Source organism: Hemitrygon akajei, chromosome 11 (assembly GCF_048418815.1).
Source record: "Hemitrygon akajei chromosome 11, sHemAka1.3, whole genome shotgun sequence".
NCBI classification, from domain to species: domain Eukaryota; kingdom Metazoa; phylum Chordata; class Chondrichthyes; order Myliobatiformes; family Dasyatidae; genus Hemitrygon; species Hemitrygon akajei.
The window spans coordinates 170,381,452-170,396,245 of record NC_133134.1 but is presented as its reverse complement, the minus strand read 5'-3'; positions in this window follow the sequence as shown (position 1 = coordinate 170,396,245).

Below are 14,794 nucleotides of genomic sequence, written 5' to 3'. Positions count from 1 at the left end.
TTGTTTTTTTAAATGACAAAATCGAACCTGCCTCTACCACATCTACTGGAAGCTCATTCCACGCAGCTACCACTCTCTGAGTAAAGAAATACCCCCTCGTGTTACCCTTAAACTTTTGCCCTCTAACTCTCAACTCATGTCCTCTTGTTTGAATCTCCCCTACTCTCAATGGAAAAAGCCTATCCACATCAATTCGATCTATCCCCCTCATAATTTTAAACACCTCTATCAAGTCCCCCCTCAACCTTCTACGCTCCAAAGAATAAAGACCTAACTTGTTCAGCCTTTCTCTGTAACTTAGGTGCTGAAACCCAGGTAGCATTCTAGTAAATCTTCTCTGTACTCTCTCTATTTTGTTGATATCTTTCCTATAATTCAGTGACCAGAACTGTACACAATACTCCAAATAAATAAGCAAAAATATCGAGAGCATGCGATGAAGAGTCCTTGGAAGTGAGAAGCGTTCCGTGACAGGGCAAGTGAAGTTATCCCTCAGGTTCAAGCACCTGATGGTGGAGGGTCAATAACTATTCCTCAACCTGGTGGGTGAGTCCTGAGGCTCCTCTGCCTTCTTCCTGATGGCGGCAGTGAGAAGAGAGCTTGGCCTGGGTGGTGGGGGTCCCTGATGATGGATGCTGCTTTCCTGTGACAACACTCAGTTTAGATGTGCTTAGTGGTGGGGAGGGCTTTACCTGTGACGGACTGGGCCGTATCCACTACTTTTTGTAGGATTTTCTATTCAAGGGCACTGGTGTTTCCATACCAGGCTGTGATTCAGCCAGTTAATACATTGTCCATCATACATCTATAGAAGTTTGTCAAAGTTTGCCGAATCATCACATAGTAGAAATGCTGCTATGCTTTCTTCGTAATTGCACTCATGTGCCAGTCCAGGACAGGTCCCCTGGAATGACGACACCAAGGAAGTTACAGTGATTGACCCTGGCCACATGATGTCCTCCCCTCACATAATGCTGACCAATGATTTCAGACCCACAGGCTCTGTCGCAGCACGCCACTCACTCTGCCTGTGTTTTATCTGTCCAAGTGTTTTAGAACATGGACAGTACTGCCCTTATCTCTTCTCAGTCACCTCTCATCCTCCTTCATCCAAAGAGAAAAACATAGCTGGTAAAAGCTCTCCCGGTAGGACTTGCTCGCTAATCTGGTTCTGGAACATAGAAGATAATTTTATTTTTATTGTGATACAGTGCAGAACTGGTCCTTCCAGCCAGCAACCCACTGATTTAACGCTAGCCTAATCACAGGGCAATTTACAATGACCAGTTAACCTACTAGCCGGTACACCTTGGACTGCGGGAGGAAATCGGAGCACCCAGAGGAAACCCCACAGTCACTGGGAGAACGTACAGTGCCAGATTTGAACTCTGCAGTTGGGAATGCATCGAGCTGCAGTAATGTTGCGCTAACTGCCATGACACCAGAGCATGGCTCAGGCCCTTCCACCCACAATGTTGTGCTAACCTAACCCTTTAATATAGTCAAGGATCAGCCTCACCCTTCCCTCCCCGACAGCCCTTGGTTTTTCTGTATCCAGTCACCTGCGGTCAAGATGGCGCCTGCGTACTCTGCTCCTTCGGTCGACATCTCTTGCATAGATTGTGAAATCATGTATTTAACTTTTTTTATCCTTTACATTTGTTTTTCATCTTGGATGTGATTCTGGAACTGTTGAAGCCCGAGATTTGCTGTTTGGAGATCGTTGGGGTGTTCCAGCACTCCGAGAGGATTCTGGGAGGCAGAGGCTGCGTGCGGGAACCTCAAAGTGGGCAGACTGCAAGCTGATGTTCAACTCCATTTCAACTTGGACGATAGACTTCTGGTTTTTTGTATATTCTGTGTTTTTTCCCTGATCTTTCTTGTTTTTTTTTTGTGCAGGGAGGGGGATTTTGGAGGTTATTGATTGTGCTGCCTTTCTTTCTTTCTTTCTGCACTTTCATCATAAAGACCCTTTGATCCATGTGCCTATCGAAGAGTCCTGTAACCATCCCTACTGTACCTGTCTCTGCCACCACCTCAGACAGTGCGTTTCGCTGATCTCTGCATGAAGAACTTACCTCTGACACTCACCACATACTTTCCTAAATCAGCTTTAAATGACACTGCCTTTTATTAGCCATTTCTGCCCTGGGAAAAAGTCGCTGACTATCCAATTGATATAACCATATAACAATTACAGCACGGAAGCAGGCCATCTCGGCCCTTCTAGTCCGAGCCGAACGCTTACTCTCACCTAGTCCCACCGACCCGCACTCAGCCCATAACCCTCCATTCCTTTCCTGTCCATATACCTATCCAATTTTTTTTTTAAATGACAAAATTGAACCTGCCTCTACCACTTCTACTGAAAGCTCATTCCACACAGCTACCATTGAGTAAAGAAGTTCCCCCTTGTGTTACCCCTAAACTTTTACCCCCTAACTCTCAACTCATGTCCTCTTGTTTGAATCTCCTCTGCTCTCAATGGAAAAAGCCTATCCACATCAACTCTATCTATCCCCCTCATAATTTTAAATACCTCTATCAAGTCCCCCCTCAACCTTCCACGCTCCAAAGAATAAAGACCTAACTTGTTCAACCTTTCTCTGTAACTCGGGTACTGAAACCCGGGTAACATTCTAGTAAATCTCCTCTGTACTCTCTATTTTGTTGACATCTTTCCTATAATTCAGTGACCCGAACTGTACACAATACTCCAGATTTGGCCTCACCAATGCCTTGTACAATTTTAGCATTACATCCCAACTCCTAAGGGTCTCGGCCCGAAACATCGACAGTGCTTCTCCTATAGATGCTGCCTGGCTTGCTGTGTTCCACCAGCATTTTGTGTTGTTGTTTGAACTTCCAGCATCTGCAGATTTCCTCGTGTTTGCTCCTATACTCAATGCTCTGATTTATAAAGGCCAGCATACCAAAAGCTTTCTTCACCACCCTATCCACATGAGACTCCACCTTCAGGGAACTATGCACCATTATTCCTAGATCACTCTGTTCTACTGCATTCTTCAATGCCCTACCATTTACCATATATGTCCTATTTTGATTAGTCCTACCAAAATGTAGCACCTCACACTTATCAGCATTAAACTCCATCTGCCATCTTTCAGCCTACTCTTCTAACTGACCCAAATCTCTTTGCAAGCTTTGAAAACCCACTTCATTATCCACAACACCACTTATCTTAGTATCATCTGCATATTTACTAATCAAATTTACCACCCCATCATCCAGATCATTAATGTATATGACAATCAATATTGGACCCAGTACAGATCCCTGAGGCACACCACTAGTCACCGGCCTCCAACCTGACAAACAGTTATCCACCACTACTCTCTGGCATCTCCTATCCAGCCACTGTTGAATCCATTTTACTACTTCAATATTAATACCTAATGATTGAACCTTCCTAACTAACCTTCCATGTGGAACCTTGTCAAAGGCCTTACTGAAGTCCATATAGACAACATCCATTGCTATAAGGTGATTCATTTTCATCTTACTTGCCAAAGCAACCTCATATCTTCTTTTAGCTTTTCTAATTTCTTTCTTAAGTTTCTTTTTACATTCTTTATATTCCTCGAGCACCTCATTTACTCCATTCTGCCTATATTTATTGTAGCCCTCTATTTTACTAAGCTCCATGCACCTATCCAAAAGTCTTTTAAAAGACCCTATCATATCCGCCTCCACCACTGTTGCCGGCAGTTCATTCCACACACTCACCACTCTCTGAGTAAAACACATTGGGCTCTCTTCCAGGGAAGATGGGGCCTGTATAGGAGACAATTTGCACCTGGGGCACTAACAACGAAGGGTCTCGGCCCGAAACGTTGACTGCTCATTTCCACGGATGCTGCCCGACCTGCTGAGTTCCTCTAGCTTGTTTGTACGTGGGGTTAAACAGAATAAGGGGGAGTTGGAGAGTGAATGAGGGGGAGAGAGTGGAGGAGAAAGAGTGGGGAGAGTGAGTGAGGGAGGGAGAGTTAGAGAGAGAGAGAGAGTGGTGAAAGAGTTGAGAAAGAGTGAGAGGAAGTGAGGGAGAGGGTGATGGAGAGTTAGAGAGAGGGAGAGAGTGAGAGGGGCAGGAGGGAGAAAGAGATAGAGAGGGGAGAGAGTGAGAGGGTGTGAGGGAGGGAGAAATTGTGAGGGGGAGAGAGAGACTGCAAGCAAGAGGGAAAAAGAGAATGAGAGATAGGGGATGATGGTTAGTGAGAGGGGATTGAGAGAGAGAAAGAGAGGAGAGAAAGAAGGCAAGAAGGAGGGAGAGAGTGAGAGGGTGGGAGAGAGTGAGGGAAAGAGTGAGGGAGAGTGAGATATACAGAGAAGGAAAATGGGAGGGAGCAAGATGAATAAAGAGATGGAAAGAGAGAGAGAATCAGCCAATGCTCTAACCACGCCAGTAACTTTCCTATAATACCATAGTTTCTTATCTTGGTAAGCAGCCTCATGAGTGGCACCTTGTTAAAGGCCTCTGAAAGTCCAAATATACAAAGTACACTACTTCCCTTTATCCTGGCAATCTCCTCAAAGAATTCCACTAGGTTTGTCAGGCAAGATTTTCCCTTTGTCCTATCTTGTCCTGTGTCACCAAGTACTCCATAACCTGAACCTTAACAATTGACTCCAACATCTTCCCAACCACTGAGGTCAGGCTAACTGGTCTATAATTTCCTTTCTGCTGCCTTCCTCCTTTCTTAAAGAGTGGAATGATATTTGCAATTTTCCAGTCCTCTGGCACCATGCTAGAGTCCAATGATTACTAATGCTTCCACAATCTCTACCTCTTTCAGAACCCTAGGGTGCAATTCATCTGGTTTGGATGACTTATGTACCCTTAGGTCTTCCAGCTTTTTGAGCACCTTCTCCCTTGTAATAGTAACTGCACCCACTTCTCTTCCCTCACGACTTCAACATCTGCCGCACTGCTGGTGTCTTCCAAAATGAAGATTGATGCAAAGTACTCATTTAGTTCATCTGCCATCTCCTTGGCCCCCGTTGTTATTTCTCTGGCCTCTTTTTCTAGTGTTCCTATATCCACTCTCATCTCTTTTTTAGTTTTTACATACTTGAGAAAGCTTTTACTGTCCATTTTGGTATTGTTTTGTCACAACCATGGATTCGACAGCGCAGCAGATCTGGCAATTGAGCTTGTGAATGTGCACGTGAGGGATAATTATTATTTCATTATGGAGTATTTAGTTCCATTCTTTTTGTTGTAGTTCTTGTGGAGACTTAAGCAAAGCACAGCAATGTTTCACTGCCTGCTTGCATTTGGCCTTGCCTGAGAAATCGGTCTGTCAAGTCAACTGGCTCTGAGGACTGGAGATATTCAGTTCATGTTTACTTATTCCTTTCAGCCACAGTGTTGACTTCGTTTTCCATTTGAGAGTTTTAGTTAACGGCCCTGTTTGGCCGAGCGTTTATTGTTTTCTTTTCCCTCTAACTCTGTTTGCATTAAAGTCTGTGAACTATCGACCTGCTTCAGTGTCTCTTGCTCTGCACAGGGCCATATCCAAATGTAGTGACATGTTTGGCCTTGGCTTGTCCTTTCTGAAGAGTCTGAGTAGGATGGGCCTGGGCTTGTTTCTTCCATGGGGTTTGGGTAGAATGACCTTCCTGGGGATATTGGGCAGAACAGGCCTGGTTATGTCCTTTCGGGAGAGCTTGAGTGGAATGGTCCTGGGCCCATCCTTTCTGAAGAGTCTGAGTGGAATGGTCCTGGGCCCATCCTTTCTGAAGAGTTTGAGTAGCATCAGCCTGGGCCCATATTTTATGGAGAGTTGGAGTGCAATGGGCCTGTTCTTGATTCTTGAATGTTTGAGTAGAATGGCTCAAGGATCACACTTTTAGACTGTTTGAGTATAATGGGCCTGTGCCCATCCATCCCAGTGAGTTTGAGTCGAATGGGACAGTGTTTGTCCTTTCTGGGGAGTTTGAGTGGAATTGGTGGGCTTGTCCTTTCCAATGCATTTGAATAGAATGGGCCAGGGCTCGTCCTTTCCAGAGAGTTTTAGTAGAATGAACCTGGTCTACTCTTTTCCGGACGGATTGTGTTCAGCCTTTCCACTTGTTTGAGTGCAATGGGCCCCATATCTCAGAAAGGATGTGTTGTCATTAGGGATAGTCCAGAGGAGGTTCACGAGGATGATTCTGGGAATGAAGGGGTTAACATCTGAGGGGCGTTTGGCAGCTTTGGGCCTGAACTCACTGGAATTTAGAAGAATGCACTGGGGGCGGGGGGGGGCTACTGAATGTTGAAAGGACTAGATGGGGTGGATGTGGAGAGGATCTTTCCTATGGTGGGGGTATCCAGAACTAGAGGGCATATCCTCAAAATTGAGGGACAACATTTTACAGCAGGGGTAAACATGAATTACTTTAGCCAGAGAGTAGTAAATTTGTAGAATTCGCTGCCACAGACTGCGATGGAGGCCAAGACTGTGGGTATATTTAAGGCAGAGGTTGATAGTTTCCTGATTGGTCAGGGCATCAAAGAATATGGCGAGAAATCAGGTGTATGGGGTTGAGTGGGATCCGGGATCAGCCAAGATGGAATGGTGGAGCAGACTCGATGGGCTGAATGGCCTAATTCTGCTCCTGTGCCTTATGGTCTTATGGATCTAGGCTCATCCTTTCCAGAGAGCTTGGGTAGAATGGGCCTGGGCTTGTCCCTTCCAGAGTGTTCGAGTAAAATGGGCCTGGGCTTGTCCCTTCCAGAGTGTTCGAGTAAAATGGGCCTGGGCTTGTCCCTTCCGGAGTGTTCGAGTAAAATGGGCCTGGGCTTGTCCCTTCCGGAGTGTTCGAGTAAAATGGGCCTGGGCTTGTCCCTTCCGGAGTGTTCGAGTAAAATGGGCCTGGGCTTGTCCCTTCCAGAGTGTTCGAGTAGAATGGGACTGGTTTTGTCTGTTCCGGATAGTTTGAGAAAAATTTTGCTTGTCTCGTCCTTTCCAGAGAGTTTGAGTAGAACGGCAGAGACCGATACAGTTTGGCACCAGCAGCATCGCAGGAGTTGCCAGTCAGTGTTGAACTCAACGTAGGATTGTCTTAGGGACCACAGCTCTGGATTTTTCCTTCGGGGTTTACTCTCGAAGCTTCCCACATGAATGGGTGTAGACGCAAGACATCGGAGGTCTGAGATCAGAGTTTTCCATCTTTTAGATCAGCTACCAATCATGGTTGATGAGCCCCCTCTGTTCAAAGTGACTGGTTTTAAGGCACCAGTAACCAGCCTGTACACCCTTGCCTGTCAGTAGAAATGGTTCCACCGAGCTTAGAAGCGAAGTGACAAGTGAAGGCCAGGAGCTGGACTGGTTGTCAGCGGCCGTTTGAGACACACGCCATTGGGAGCATTTAATTAGTAGTGGGTGCTTGTCCCCTTTATTAAGAAACCGTAGCACACACTGTGCAAAATGCTAGAAGAACTCAGCAGGTCAGGCAGCATTTGTGGAGGGGAATAAACAGTCAAAGTTCTCATCTGGAACATGGACAGTTTATTAATTTCCGTAGATGCTGCCTGACCTGTTGAGGTCCTCCTGAAGTTTGTGTGTGTTGGTCTGGATTTCTAGCATCTGCAGAATCTCCTGTGTTAAGGAGGAATTGATGGATTTGTGGGAGAGCGGATAAATTACAGGGAAATGAAGAAATGGGAATGATAGGATTTCTGTTCTGGGAGCCAGCAGTGGCAGAATGGCCTGTGATGGATTCAGATGAAGTTTTGGAAGCGTGCTGCGTTTAGCAGAGTGCTGTTTCCTTACCCTTATGTATAGTTGATGATTTTCTTGTGAATGTGGTTTACCTGATGCTATGCACCTGCGATCAAGGATTGAGATTGTGGATCAATGTTATTTGTCATATACAGCATCATTAAACTCTGCCATGGATGATCTCAAGCCCATCTGTGAAAGGTGGCGGGTTGGGCGTGGGGCTAGCAACCTCAGCTTGTGAAAAACCAGAGCTACAGGAACACCAACTGTTATGGTCCGGTCCGGGGCCCACATTCCGGGTCTTGATCCGGTCCCGCAGGTTCTGGACTCCGGGTCTTGTAGCCATCCCTCCTTTTGCCCTTGAGCCCAATTGGTCACACCTGTGGATCATCGTGGCTTGTTGGGGCTCAAGGAGGCGCACCTGATGCCCATCGGCTGGTGGTGTATATAGGGGACTCGGGGACTGAGTGGACTTGTGGGGTTGTCCTGCCTTGGAGGTCACCATGTTAAAGATGAGTTCTCTGAGTAAGTCTGGCAGTCACCCTGGACCTAGTTCCCTTCCTATCCCTTGTCTCTGTTGGGCAAGCCTAGCTGGACTGCTGTTGCCTGGTGGGGGACTCTGCCCCTTTCCATCTCTCATGCTGACAGGTTGTGCCCTGCAACCTACCCAGGTGCCCTGTGACCTGCTCAGGCCCCTGTGTTCCTGCCTGGGAGGTCTGGGCCTTGCCTGGGAGTTATGCGGCCTGCCCAGTGAACTCTGGGATCCTCCTGGCTTGCCTGGACTCCGGGATCCTCCTGCCTTGCCTGAATTCCTAAGACTCTCTCGGAACCCCAGCATCACCTCAAACGTCATGTCCCTCACGCACACCACAGTCACCACATCTTCTCTATCGTTTAGTTGTTCCCATCCTGCCCCTGGTACTTCAGTGCCTGTGTCCAGCCTCCTGTCCCCTTATGACACCAACAGAAGCTCTGAAGACCTCATCCCTGGGAAAGGAAGGATCTTTGAAGATGGACTACACCTGGAGACAACTGGAAAGACTGGCCCAGGATAAAGGACCTTAGCCAGCTACTGTTGGCTGTCTATGTTGCAGTATGGGTGATAGGCTTAAAAAACCAGCTGATGCTGGAATTCCAAAGCAACACACACAAAATGCTGGAAGAACTCAGGCAATCAGGCGGTATCTATGGAAAAGAGTAAACAGTTGATAATTCAGTCTGAGACCTTCAGGTCTGAGAGGGAAAGGGGGAAGATGCCTGAATAAAAAGTGGGGAGGGGAGGGGGGAAAGTCTAGCTGAAAAGTCCTAACCAAGGGTCTAGGCCTGAAACATTGACTGTTTACTCTGTTCTATGGATGTTGCCTGACCTGCTGAGTTCCTTCAACAATTTGTGTGTGTTACTCAAGAAGGAGAAACATAGAAAACCTACAGGCCCTTAGGCCCACAATGCTGTGCTGAACATGTCCATAGCTTAGAACTACCTAGGCTGAGCCTGCTATTTTACTAAGCTCCATGTATCCATCCAGGAGTCTCTTGAAAGGCCCTATTGTATCTGCCTCCATCACCATCGCTGGCAGCCCATTCCATGCACTCTCCACTCTCTGAGGAAAAAATTAACCCTGGCATTCCTCTGTACCTTCTCCCCAGCACCTTAAAAGTATGCCCTCCTGTGCTAGCCATTTCAGCCCTGAGAAAAGTCTCTGACTATCCACACGATCAATGCCTCTCATTATCTTGTACACCTCTATCAGGGTACCTCTCATCCTCTGTTGTTCCAAGTAGAAAAGGCCAAGTTCACTCAGCCTATTCTCATAAGGCATGCTCCCCAATTCAGGCAACATCCTTGTAAATCTCCTCTGCCCCCTTTCTATGGTTTCCACATTCTTCCTGTAGTGAGGCAACCAGAACTGAGCACAGTACTCCAAGTGGGGTCCGACCAGGGTCCTATATAGCTGCACTTCCTCTTAAACTGAATACCACGATTGATGAAGGCCAATACACTGTATGCCTTCTTAACCACAGAGACAACCTGCATAGCATCTTTGAGTGTCCTATGGACTTGGACCCCAAGATCCCTCTGATCCTCCACACTGCCAAGAGTCTTGTCATTAATGCTATATTCTGCCCATCATATTTGACCTACCAAAATGAACCACCTCACACTTATCTGGGTTGAACCCCATCTGCCATTTCTCAGCCCAGTTTTGCATCCTATCAATGTCCCGCTGTAACCTCTGACAGCCCTCCACACTATCCACAACACCTTCAACCTTTGTGTCATCAGCAAACTTACTAACCCATCCCTCCACTTCCTCATCCAGATCATTTATAAAAATCACAAAGAGGTAGGGATCCTAGAACAGATCCCTGAGGTACTCTACTGGTCACTGACCTCCATATAGAATATGACCCGTCTACAACCACTCTTTGGCTTCTGTGGGCAAGCCAGTTCTGGATCCACAAAGCAATGTCCCCTTGGATCCCATGCCTCCTTACTTCTCAACAAGCCTTGCATAGGGTACCTTATCAAATGCCTTGCTGAAATCCATATACACTACATCTACTGCTCTTCCTTCATCAATGTGTTTAGTCACATCCTCAAAAAATTCAATCAGGCCCCTAAGGCACGACCTGCCCTTGACAAAGCCACGCTGACTATTCTTAATCATATTATACCTCTCCAAATGTTCATAAATCCTGCCTGTCAGGATCTTCTCCATCAACTTACCAACCACTGAGGTAAGACTCACTGGTCTATAATTTCCTGGGCTATCTCTACTCCCTTTCTTGAATAAGGGAACAACATCTGCAACCCTCCAATCCTCCGGAATCTCTCCCATCCTCATTGATGATGCAAAGATCATCACTAGAGGCTCAGCAATCTCCTCCCTCGCCTCCCACAGTAGCCTGGGGTACATCCCATCCGGTCCCAGTGACTTATCCAACTTGATGCTTTCCAAAAACTCCAGCACATCCTCTTCCTTAATATCTACATGCTCAAGCTTTTCAATCCGCTGCAAGATTATTATGCACTGGAATTCTGTATTCTTGAACCATCATGGAATGAAACATGCATAAATATCAGTTTGTGTTTACAATGTAAACAGCATTATAAAAAGTGATTTAAAATGCTGTGATGGGGTAATCGACAGATTGCAATGAACCCCACTTTGACTTTGGTAAATAGGTTCCCAGACTGGCGGTGGTACCCTGGACCCTGGGATGGATACTCCGGTGCCTGCATGCACAGAGTGGGGAATGTGGTGGGGAATGTGGTGGGGGGGGGGGGAGTACAGAGTGGGGAATGTGGTGGTGGGGGAGTACAGAGTGGGGAATGTGGTGGTGGGGGAGTACAGAGTGGGGAATGTGGTGGGGGAGTACAGAGTGGGGAATGTGGTGGTGGGGGGGAGTACAGAGTGGGGAATGTGGTGGGGGTGGGTACAGAGTGGGGAATGTGGTGGTGGGGGAGTACAGAGTGGGGAATGTGGTGGTGGGGAGTACAGAGTGGGGAATGTGGTGGGGGGTACAGAGTGGGGAATGTGGTGGGGAGTACAGAGTGGGGAATGTGGTGGTGGGGGGGTACAGAGTGGGGAATGTGGTGGGGGGAGTACAGAGTGTGGAATGTGGTGGGGGGAGTACAGAGGGGGAATGTGGTGGTGGGGGGAGTACAGAGTGGGGAATGTGGTGGGGGGGAGTACAGAGTGGGGAATGTGGTGGTGGGGAGTACAGAGTGGGGAATGTGGTGGGGGGAGTACAGAGTGGGGAATGTGGTGGGGGGGGTACAGAGTGGGAATGTGGTGGGGGGTGGAGTACAGAGTGGGGAATGTGGTGGGGGTGGAGTACAGAGTGCGGAATGTGGGTGGGGGGGAGAGTACAGAGTGGGGAATGTGGTGGGGGGGTACAGAGTGGGGAATGTGCTGGGGGGGGTACAGAGTGGGGAATGTGGGTGGGGGGGGAGTACAGAGTGGGGAATGTGGTGGGGGGGGTACAGAGTGGGAATGTGGTGGGGGGGGAGTACAGAGTGGGGAATGTGGTGGGGAGTACAGAGTGGGGAATGTGGTGGGGGTGGGTACAGAGTGGGGAATGTGGTGGGGGGGGAGTACAGAGTGGGGAATGTGGTGGGGGGGAGTACAGAGTGGGGAATGTGGTGGGGGGGTACAGAGTGGGGAATGTGGTGGTGGGGGGGAGTACAGAGTGGGGAATGTGGTGGTGGGGGGAGTACAGAGTGGGGAATGTGGTGGGGGAGTACAGAGTGGGGAATGTGGTGGGGGGGGGTACAGAGTGGGGAATGTGGTGGTGGGGGGAGTACAGAGTGGGGAATGTGGTGGTGGGGGGGGAGTACAGAGTGGGGAATGTGGTGGGGGGGTACAGAGTGGGGAATGTGGTGGTGGGGGGGAGTACAGAGTGGGGGAATGTGGTGGGGGGGGAGTACAGAGTGGGGAATGTGGTGGTGGGGGGGGAGTACAGAGTGGGGAATGTGGTGGTGGGGGGAGTACAGAGTGGGGAATGTGGTGGTGGGGGGGAGGTACAGAGTGGGGAATGTGGTGGGGGGAGTACAGAGTGGGGAATGTGGTGGTGGGGGGGGAGTACAGAGTGGGGAATGTGGTGGTGGGGGGTACAGAGTGGGGAATGTGGTGGTGGGGGGGGAGTACAGAGTGGGGAATGTGGTGGTGGGGGAGTACAGAGTGGGGAATGTGGTGGGGGGGGTACAGAGTGGGGAATGTGGTGGGGGGGTACAGAGTGGGGAATGTGCTGGGGGGGGTACAGAGTGGGGAATGTGGTGGGGGGGAGTACAGAGTGGGGAATGTGGTGGGGGGGGTACAGAGTGGGGAATGTGGTGGGGGGGGAGTACAGAGTGGGGAATGTGGTGGGGAGTACAGAGTGGGGAATGTGGTGGGGGTGGGTACAGAGTGGGGAATGTGGTGGGGGGGAGTACAGAGTGGGGAATGTGGTGGGGGGAGTACAGAGTGGGGAATGTGGTGGGGGGGGTACAGAGTGGGGAATGTGGTGGTGGGGGGAGTACAGAGTGGGGAATGTGGTGGTGGGGGAGTACAGAGTGGGGAATGTGGTGGGGGAGTACAGAGTGGGGAATGTGTAGGGGGGGGTACAGAGTGGGGAATGTGGTGGGGGGGGTACAGAGTGGGGAATGTGGTGGGGGGTGGAGTACAGAGTGGGGAATGTGGTGGGGGTGGAGTACAGAGTGCGGAATGTGGTGGGGGGGAGTACAGAGTGGGGAATGTGGTGGGGGGTACAGAGTGGGGATGTGCTGGGGGGGGGTACAGAGTGGGGAATGTGGTGGGGGGGGAGTACAGAGTGGGGAATGTGGTGGGGGGGGGAGTACAGAGTGGGGAATGTGGTGGGGGGGAGTACAGAGTGGGGAATGTGGTGGGGGGGGTACAGAGTGGGGAATGTGGTGGGGGGGGTACAGAGTGGGGAATGTGGTGGTGGGGGAGTACAGAGTGGGGAATGTGGTGGTGGGGGGAGTACAGAGTGGGGAATGTGGTGGTGGGGGAGTACAGAGTGGGGAATGTGGTGGGGGGGAGTACAGAGTGGGGGAATGTGGTGGTGGGGGAGTACAGAGTGGGGAATGTGGTGGGGGGGAGTACAGAGTGGGGAATGTGGTGGTGGGGGGAGTACAGAGTGGGGAATGTGGTGGTGGGGGAGTACAGAGTGGGGAATGTGGTGGGGGGGAGTACAGAGTGGGGAATGTGGTGTGGTGGGGGGAGTACAGAGTGGGGAATGTGGTGGGGGGGGAGTACAGAGTGGGGAATGTGGTGGTGGGGGAGTACAGAGTGGGGAATGTGGTGGGGGGGAGTACAGAGTGGGGAATGTGGTGGGGGGGTACAGAGTGGGGAATGTGGTGGTGGGGGGAGTACAGAGTGGGGAATGTGGTGGGGGGGTACAGAGTGGGGAATGTGGTGGTGGGGGGAGTACAGAGTGGGGAATGTGGTGGGGGGAGTACAGAGTGGGGAATGTGGTGGGGGAGTACAGAGTGGGGAATGTGGTGGGGGGGGGAGTACAGAGTGGGGAATGTGGTGGGGGGGGTACAGAGTGGGGAATGTGGTGGGGGGGAGTACAGAGTGGGGAATGTGGTGGGGGGGGGAGTACAGAGTGGGGAATGTGGTTGTGGGGGGGGTACAGAGTGGGAATGTGGTGGGGGGGGTACAGAGTGGGGAATGTGGTGGTGGGGGGGTACAGAGTGGGGAATGTGGTGGTGGGGGTGGTACAGAGTGGGGAATGTGGTGGTGGGGGGGGAGTACAGAGTGGGGAATGTGGTGGGGGGGGAGTACAGAGTGGGGAATGTGGTGGGGGGGGGGTACAGAGTGGGGAATGTGGTGGTGGGGGAGTACAGAGTGGGGAATGTGGTGGGGGGAGTACAGAGTGGGGAATATGGTGGTGGGGGGGAGTACAGAGTGGGGAATGTGGTGGTGGGGGAGTACAGAGTGGGAATGTGGTGGGGGAGTACAGAGTGGGGAATGTGGTGGGGGGGGTACAGAGTGGGGAATGTGGTGGGGGGGGAGTACAGAGTGGGGAAGGTGGGGGGAGTACAGAGTGGGGAATGTGGTGGGGGTGGGTACAGAGTGGGGAATGTGGTGGGGGGGAGTACAGAGTGGGGAATGTGGTGGGGGGAGTACAGAGTGGGGAATGTGGTGGGGGAGTACAGAGTGGGGAATGTGGTGGTGGGGGAGTACAGAGTGGGGAATGTGGTGGGGGAGTACAGAGTGGGGAATGTGGTGGGGGGGTACAGAGTGGGGAATGTGGTGGGGGAGTACAGAGTGGGGAATGTGGTGGTGGGGGGAGTACAGAGTGGGGAATGTGGTGGGGGAGTACAGAGTGGGAATGTGGGTGGTGGGGGGAGTACAGAGTGGGGAATGTGGTGGGGGGGTACAGAGTGGGGAATGTGGTGGTGGGGGGGAGTACAGAGTGGGGAATGTGGTGGGGGGGGGGTACAGAGTGGGGAATGTGGTGGTGGGGGGAGTACAGAGTGGGGAATGTGGTGGGGGGAGTACAGAGTGGGGAATGTGGTGGTGGGGGGGGTACAGAGTGGGGAATGTGGTGGTGGGGGG